This window comes from Chionomys nivalis, chromosome 2, assembly GCF_950005125.1.
Source record: "Chionomys nivalis chromosome 2, mChiNiv1.1, whole genome shotgun sequence".
Taxonomy (NCBI): Eukaryota; Metazoa; Chordata; class Mammalia; order Rodentia; family Cricetidae; genus Chionomys; species Chionomys nivalis.
This window is the reverse complement of record NC_080087.1, coordinates 71604672-71613264: the sequence shown is the minus strand read 5'-3', so window position 1 is coordinate 71613264 and position 8593 is coordinate 71604672. Positions and strand designations below refer to the sequence as shown.

The window sequence follows — 8593 nt, the reverse complement described above, 5'->3', positions numbered from 1 at the left end:
ACATAATTACAGCCTGTTTTGTTCATTTATTGCAACCTGTATGTATAAAATTTCAATGCTGTTGATTTGGTTTGGATGACCATTTGGGAATTTGGTCCCTTTAGAAGACTATTTCTCCCAATATCACAATTCTTTTGGTGTCTGTAGTTCTCTGTTTGTGGTTGAGTTCTCAAGAAATTCAACATTTCCAAGGTTACATATATATCAATAACCTTCTTTGTTCAGGTTTTATTTAGGAAGCCACATTGATGAAAATTCATGGGTATAGCCTTTCTGACTTTTGTAGGAAATTCATTTTTACAGCAAACTGCTTTTTATTCTGGTTCTTGCAATCTTTCCAATTCCACATCCACTATGATCCCTGAGCTTTTAGTGCAATTATGTTTAGACATATTTGATGGGGCTGAGCACCACATGGACTCTTGTTCTTAGCAGTTTGGTTTTTTGTTGTCTGTAATGGTCGACATCTCTTGTCAGCCATATTTCTTTGACAAGGGGCAAGAACTATTTTTCTATGTTGTTTAATGATAAATATTTATGGTGTGGTTAGAAATCATACCAGTTCAGTAATATGGCAGTAGTATGTTATCCTGTAAGTTCCATGACATCACTTGGTTTTGTAATTTTGTTTTTTGATCAGGCATTTTACCCTGCCTAAAGGAGAAACATTTTCAAATTCTTTTTATACAGCCATTATTATTTGTTTGTTTTCTGTTTTTGATACTTTTATTGATATTTATTGAGCTATACATTTTTATCTGCTCTCCTCCCTTCTTCTCCCTCCCTTCAACTTTCCTCCAAGGTCCCTATGCTCCCAGTGTACTCAGAAGATCTTGTCTCTTTCTTCTTCCCTTTAGATTAGATCTATGTAAGTCTCTCTTAGTGTCTTCATTGTTGTCTACGTTCTCTGGGATTGTGGTTTGTAGGCTGGTTTTCTTTGCTTTATGTTTTAAAACCACCTATAAGTAAGTACATGTGATAATTGTCTTTCTATGTCTGGGTTACCTCACTCAAAATAATGTTTTCTAGCTCCATCCATTTTCCTGCTAAATTCAAGATGTCATTATTTCTTTCTGCTGTGTAGTCCTCCATTATGTAAATGTACCACATTTTCCTTGTCCATTCTTCAGTCGAGGGGCATTTAGGTTGTTTCCAGGTTCTGGCTATGACAAACAATGCTGCTGTGAACATAGTTGAGCACATGTCCTTGTGTCACGATTGAACATCCTTTGGATACATAACCAAAAGTGGTCTTGAGGAAAGTTGTTACCTAATTTTCTGAGAAATCACCACACTGACATCCAAAGGGGTTGTACCAGCTTGCATTCCCACCAACAATGAAAAAGTGTTTTCCCCACAATCTCTCCAGCATAAGTTGTTATCAGTGTTTTTGATCTTTGCCATTCTTACAAATGTAAGATGGAATCTCAGAGTTGTTTTGATTTGCATTTCTCTGGTGACTAAGGATGTTGAACATTTCCTTAAGTGTCTTTCAGCCATTTTAGATTTCTCTGTTGAGAGTTCTCTGTTTAGGTCTGTACTCCATTTTTTATTGTATTATGTGTTATTTTAGTGACCAATTTCTTGAGTTCTTTGTATATTTTGGAGATCAGACCTCTGTCAGATGTGGGGTTAGTGAAGATCTTTTCCCATTTTGTAGGCTGTTTTTTGTCTTGTTGACTGTGTCCTTTACTTTATAGAAGCTTTTAAGTTTCAGGAGGTCCCACTTATTGTTTCTCTCAGTGTTTGTGCTACTGGGGTTCTATTTAGGAAGTGGTTCCCTGTGCCAATGTGTTCAAGTATACTTCCCATTTTCTCCTCTATAAGGTTCAGTGTGGATGGCTTTATGTTGCCATCTTTGATCCATTTGGACTTGAGTTTTGTGCATAATGATAGGATAGATATGGGTCTATTTTCATTCTTCTACATGTTGATATCCAGTTATCCCAGCACCACTTGTTAAATATGCTTTATTTTTTCAATTTGATAATTTTTGCTTCTTTATCAAAAATCAGGTGTTTGAAGATATGTGGATTGATATCCAGGTCTTCTATTTGGTTCAATTTGTCCTCTTGTCTGTTCTTATGCCAATACCAGACTGTTTTCAGTACTGTAGCTCTGTAGTAGAGTTTGAAGTCAGGGATTGTGATGCCTCCAGAAGTTCTTTTATTCTATACGATTGCTTTGGCTATCCTGGGATTTTTGCTTTTCCATATAAAGTTGAGATGGTTGTTTTGAGGTCTTTGAGAATTTTGCTGGGATTTTGCTGTGCGTTGCATTGAATATGTAGATTGCTTTTGATATGATTGCCATTTTTACTATGTTAGTTATGACCACCCAAGAGCACAGGAGACCTTTTCACTTTCTGGGGTCTTCTTAAATTTCTTTCTTCAAAGATTTTAAGTTCTTGTCATACAAGTCTTCCACTTGTTTGGTTAGAGTTACTCCAAGATAGTTTATGCTATCTGTGGCTATTGTAAAGGTTGTTGATTCTCTGATTTCTTCCCCAGCCCTTTTATCATCTGTGTACAGGAGAGCTACTGATTTTTTTGAGTTAATAATGTATTTTGCTACATTTTTTTTAAATCTTTATGTTCCTTTATTGGAGCAAGATTCCTGACGTATACAGTGATGTATTTACTAAACAGAGTCCTGTGCAGAAATTACACAATATCCATCTAGACAGATTTGGTTACACTTTGCCTATTGATGGAGTAGTTCCATTTGTAAAGTTTTATACATCAAAAATCTTTGAATTTGACCAGGCTGTCCATTAATCATCTCTGAAAAAGTGGCATTTAATTTTAGTTCTATTTTACAGCATTAAAAAGCTTATGTATCAGGTAGCTTTCCAAAACATTATTCTCTGCACAATGGCGTTGAGGAGACAAAACTTCTTTATCCACCCAGATTAACAGAGTCTGAGAGCTTTGCTACATACCTGGGACAGTGCACTCCCAACCACCCCAAAGACTGCTGACTCTGAAAGCCCATTTCTTTGGTCAGTTCAAATTGCCAATGAAGACAGCTGTCCTTCGTACAGATGGCATTAGAGCAACATGTCTGTGACATGGTGGGAGCAGGTGCTGCCATAATATCCAGGTAACTAAAGGGCCGTTTAAAAAATGCCAAATTGAGATAAAAATCATGGGTACAAGTTCATTGCAGCAAACTGTACCCACATCACCCAGTTACGGAGACATTAAGACATGATTCACATCCCTTTAACTCAATCTGCATAGCCCTGAGGTCATCCTGCAAAGTGCGTATCAAAAATATGAAGTTAGGGAGACAAAGTTTGACATGATGTCATTATGCAGGTCAAACTTGGAAGGTCATGTTGAGCATCTGTTCTGATAGAAAAGCATCCGGTCCTTTGTGTACACATTGGTTTTATTGTAACAAAGCAACTTGTACACTTCAACATTTAAAATGAGCATCTTTTCCTTCCAGTCAAAACCAAAAAACTAAAAATAAAAGAATTAAAAATAAAGTTACAACAGAGAATGTGAACTCCAAATAAACCCCTACAGGTTCTGCTGATTCTCCCATTGTGTGGTAGGGCTCGAGTCATCGTTAGGAGAGAATTTTATTTTAAAAGTGTCATCTTAAACTGCAAGGATGTCTGTTAAACATCACAATTAAACATGCCAAAGGAGAAGCCATGTTGTCACAATGCCCACTTACCCCTCCCCAGACATTTCAAACCCACCCTTGCTGACCTTCTAACCCCCCCTTTTTTCTTTTTATTAAACAAGAGAAAGTAGACAGATGCATGTTGGTAAATGTTAACTGTCTGTATTCACATAGACACAGTGTAATCTGAGCCCAATATACAGAGAAAGGAAAAAAGCTAGAAATCTATGCACTACTACACAGGCGCCTAGCACCTCCAGCCTCCAGCAGAGCCAAAGGGGCTGGAGGGCTTTTCTTTTTTCCCACAGAGCATGGTGGTGGTGGTGTTGAATCCACAGTTCAAGACAAGAAAAGATAAAAATGAATGTAGAACAGAGTAGTGGAGATTCTTTTCCCATTGAATTTTGCTCAAGACATTTCCCCAAAAGTAAGTTGAGAACCATGGTGTTGAAAAGCGAGACCTCAGAAACAGGGCGACTGAGCACAAAAGGGATTGGGGACAGGAGGGAAATGACTGCAACTTGCTCCCAGGGACTGGAGAAATTTAAAAAATAAAAAGAAAATAAAAAAGAGAGTCAGAATCCATCAGTCTTCTGTGTTAGTCACCCTCGCCTCATCCTCCTCTCCTTCTTCCCCTTCATCATCATCATCATCTTCATCTTTACCTTCATCTCCTTCCTCATCAATATCTTCGTCTTCATCTTCTTCACCTTCATCTCCTTCCTCATCAATATCTTCGTCTTCATCTTCTTCACCTTCATCTCCTTCCTCATCAATATCTTTGTCTTCATCTTCTTCACCTTCATCTCCTTCCTCATCAATATCTTCATCTTCTTCACCTTCATCTCCTTCCTCATCAATATCTTCCAAGCCTTCTTCTTCTTCTTCTTCATCATCATCGTCATCATCTTCTGCCTCTCCCTCTTCATCGTCCATATCAGGAACCAAATAGTACTGCAAGGGGTTTGGCCAAGTGTCATCTTTGATGACTTCTCCTAACTCATCTGCACCTGCATCAGAGTGGTCAGTAAACCAGGTAAAGAAGCTCTCTGGCTCTTAGTGTTGTCTCTTCCTGCTGGCCTTATTCTGTGTTTGACTCGAGCGTTTTGTCAAATCCTTTCCAGATTTCCATTTGATTTCAGTGGACTTTGAGGATGGGTCACCACTCTCATTCAGATGAAATTCTTTGGAGAGAACTTTATTTTCGAAGTAGGGATTTTCATCAAAGTAAAAATCTATTCTGTAACCTGATTTAATGTCTTCAAATTCTGTTACTTCAACTCTGGTTAAATAATGCAGAGCCTCTTCCTCCCCAAGCAGTGCAGACACTTGTGGATGATTGACAAATGTGGTTACCCAAAAATTTGGGATTTTAGCGATCAATTCTGACCTCTTCTGAAAATATGGTTGTCGGAGTTTGTTATATTTTTGTTCTACTTTTAGTATTTCCTCACTTGCTTGTTCATTAAGTCTTTCTATTTCATTTTGTACTTCGTCAATGTGTTCAATTGCTTCTTGCTGTTCTTTTTCTGAGGTCTCTTCGGCCCCGTCGTGGTTGGAGTTGAGCTCCGTTTTACTGGCTTTGGCCATTGGTGCCAACATGGTGCCCTCCGCGGTCGGGGCAGGGAGCGGGGAGGGGGAGCGAAGGGACGGCCAAGGGGGCGGCCAGCGGCTTCCCCTCCCGCCACACGCGCGGCGCCCGCTTGCTCCGGCCGCCTCCTCCCAGCGCTCACTTGCTCGCCTTCCCCCTGGCTGCCTGGCGCTACCCGCGGGGCCTGACGCCGAGGCAGGCCCGGGCGCGTTGTGGCGGCCCCAGGCCGGGACTCTCAGGCTGCGGGCGGCGGCTGGGCTGGACTCCGACTCGCGCCCCGCGCTCTGGCTTGCTTCTCCATTGCCCGAGCGCCGCCTTCTCCTCCTCTCCTGCTACATTATTGAAAACGTTTATGAGTTCCTTGGTAGAATTTTTGGGATCACTTATGTAAACTCAGCAAACAGTGAGTTTGACTTCTTCTTTTCCAAATTGTATCCCTTTGATCTCCTTTTGTTTTCTTATTGCTCTAGCTAGGACCTCAAGAACTATATTGAATAGGTATGGAGAGAGTGGACAACCTTGTTTTATTCCTGATTTCAGTGGAATCATTGGGAGTTTCTCTCCATTTAGTTTGATGTTGGCTGTTTGCTTGCTGTATATTGCCTTAATTATGTTTAGGTATGTTTCTTGTATTCCTGCTCTCTCCAAGACCTTTATCATGAAGGTATGTTGTATTTTGTCATAAGCTTTTTTGACATCTAATGAGATGATTATGTGGTTTTTATTTTTCAGCTTGTTTATATGGTGGATTATATCGACAGATTTTCATTTGTTGACCCATCTTTGCATCTGTGGGATAAAGCCAACTTGATCGTGGTGAATGATGCTTCTGATGTGTTCTTGGTTTCGATTTGCCAGTATTTTATTTAGTATTTTTGCATCAGTGTTCATAAGTGAGATTAGTCTGTAATTTTCTTTCTTAGTAATGTCTTTCTGTGGTTTAGGTATTAGGGTAATTCTCGCATAAAAAGAGTTTGGCAGTGTTCTTTTTCTATTGTGTGGAATAATTTGAGGAGTATTGGTATTAATTCTTCTTTGAAAGTCTTGTAGAATTTTGAGCTGAAACCATCTGGTTCTGGCCTTTTTTTTTTTTTTTTGGTTGGGAGACTTTTGATGATCGTTTCTATTCTTCAACAGCTATAGGTCTGTTTAATTTGCTTATCTGGTTTTGATTTAATTTTGGTAAGCGATATTTATCCAGAAAGTTGTCCATTTCTTTTAAGTTTTCCAATTTTGTGGAGTACAGGTTTTTGAAATATGACCTGATGATTCTTTGTATTTCCTCTATGTCTGTTGTTATGTCCCCCTTTTCAGTTCTGATTTTGTTAGTTTGGATATTATCTTTCTGCCTTTTGGTTAGTTTGGATAAATGATTGTCTATTTTGTTGCTTTTCTCAAAGAACCAACTCTTTGTCTCATTTATTCTTTGTATTGTTTTTTTTGTTGTTGTTTTTATTTTGACTTCAGCTCTCACTTTATTTCCTGCTGTCTAGTTCTCTTAGGTGAGTTAGTTTCTTTTTGTTCTAAAGTTTTCAAATGTTCTGTAAATTCACTAGTGTGGGATTTTTCCAGCTTCTTCATGTTGGCATTTAGTGCCGTTAACTTTCCTCTTAACACTTCATTGTGTCCCATAAATTTGGGTATGTTGTGTCGTCATTTTCATTGAATTTTAAGAAGTCTTTAATTTCTCCCTTTATTTATTCCTTGACCCATTGATGATTCAGGTGAGCATTGTTTAATTTCCATGTGTATACAGCCATTATTAATAATAAAACCAACACAGACAAAATACAACAAAATATGGTATACATATATAATAGATTTACTTTTCTATCACTTAGTAGGAGAAATTCATGCTACTTTTAATTAAATGGCTGCAAAGAGATAATTATGTTAAGTGATTAAAGGCAGTCACAGTAAAACTGAGAATTGTATTAAGTAAATAAAGCTAGCTATAGGAAAAACAGTTCCAATGCTGGTGTGGTGGTATATGATTTAATCCCAGCACTCTGCTTGTTGCAGATCAGTTTATTGTATGTAGTGAGTTCTAGGACAGCCTGTTGATGTGGTATTCTCTTCTGTATGCTGTGAATATGTTTTATTGACATTGGTTAATAAAGAAGCTGATTTTGGCCAATAGCCAATGGTATAAAATCAGAACAAGATGTAGAGAAACACAGCTGCCCCAAGCATCACCAATCTACTTCAAGAGAATGATGGAGTTTGTTAGTCATTTGTGCAAGAAACTGCTCCTGCCTGGACTCCTTTTGGTATGCTGTATGTACTGGATATGTAGGACTTACAAAAGGTGACAGCTGAACATTACAAAAGATGGGATGGTTCTTACGAATTCCTGCTTCACAGAAGAAGCTGCCAGACATACTTCTGCAGGAAAGAGAAGAAAGCAACTGATGAATTCTGCAAATGTCGGTGAAACAGTCTTCCAAATTTCCTGCTTCATGGAAAAGTCTTCCAGATACTACGGGCCTGTAGCTGAAGATAGATGCTGCAACAATACAGAACTTTGGATGAATGACTTTCTAGGCAGTGAGATGTCTCTGTAAATTCTAGAGTTTTGGAAGTTGCTTACAACGCACTTCCTGTTAAGTTAGGTAATATATAAATCATTCTGCTTCTGTGCGTAGGGTCTTTAGCTAGCCTTTTCTGGGCCTGAGCAACTTCTAATACACCATGCAAATATCTACATTGAATGAGGTGCTTCAAGATTGAACCATAAACTCAATTCAGCTTGCCTAAAAGCTGATCATTCAGAGTAATAGGGAATAGTCATCCAAACACACACTTAATAATGGGACTTTGGATTTCTCAATAGAGAAATACTACGCAAAGGATAATTCTAGATTCCTAAATCCAATAGCAAACACACAAATATCATGCATACCCAAGGCAATGAATATCAGCCCAAAACTGTGAATTCCTTATTACTGTTCCCTAGAAAAGTCATTTAGTAGTGTACAAGACTATGATTTCAAAATAGCAGTAATAAATGAGATCAAAAAATTCACTGGCTATGAATAAATTGCAGAATGATGATATAAAAAACAAACATTTGAATAAATAATGAAAGCAACCCTAGATGTGAACATATAATTTAATAATTATATTTAATCCCTGAAAGGACAAAATGAATTAAAATTTTAAATGGTAAATCAGGAATTTTTAAAAAAATCACAGAAAATAATTGTGAACAAATTGAACTTAGTGAAACAAAGAGGATCAGAACTTGAACCAAGTTATAAGAATTAGATCACTCACTAAAAGAAAACATCAAATCTGAAGAAAAGCAAAAATAAACAAATAGGTAAATAAAGGATCAAAATAGTCAGGAAATCTTGGACACTATTA

At 37.9% G+C, this 8593-nt stretch overlaps 1 pseudogene; it reads right to left on the bottom strand.

Moving 5' to 3' along the window:
• Window positions 1-3608: 3608 nt before the first annotated feature.
• On the bottom strand, window positions 3609-5440 carry LOC130868412 (protein SET-like; annotated as a pseudogene).
• Between the last annotated feature and the right edge of the window lie 3153 nt (window positions 5441-8593).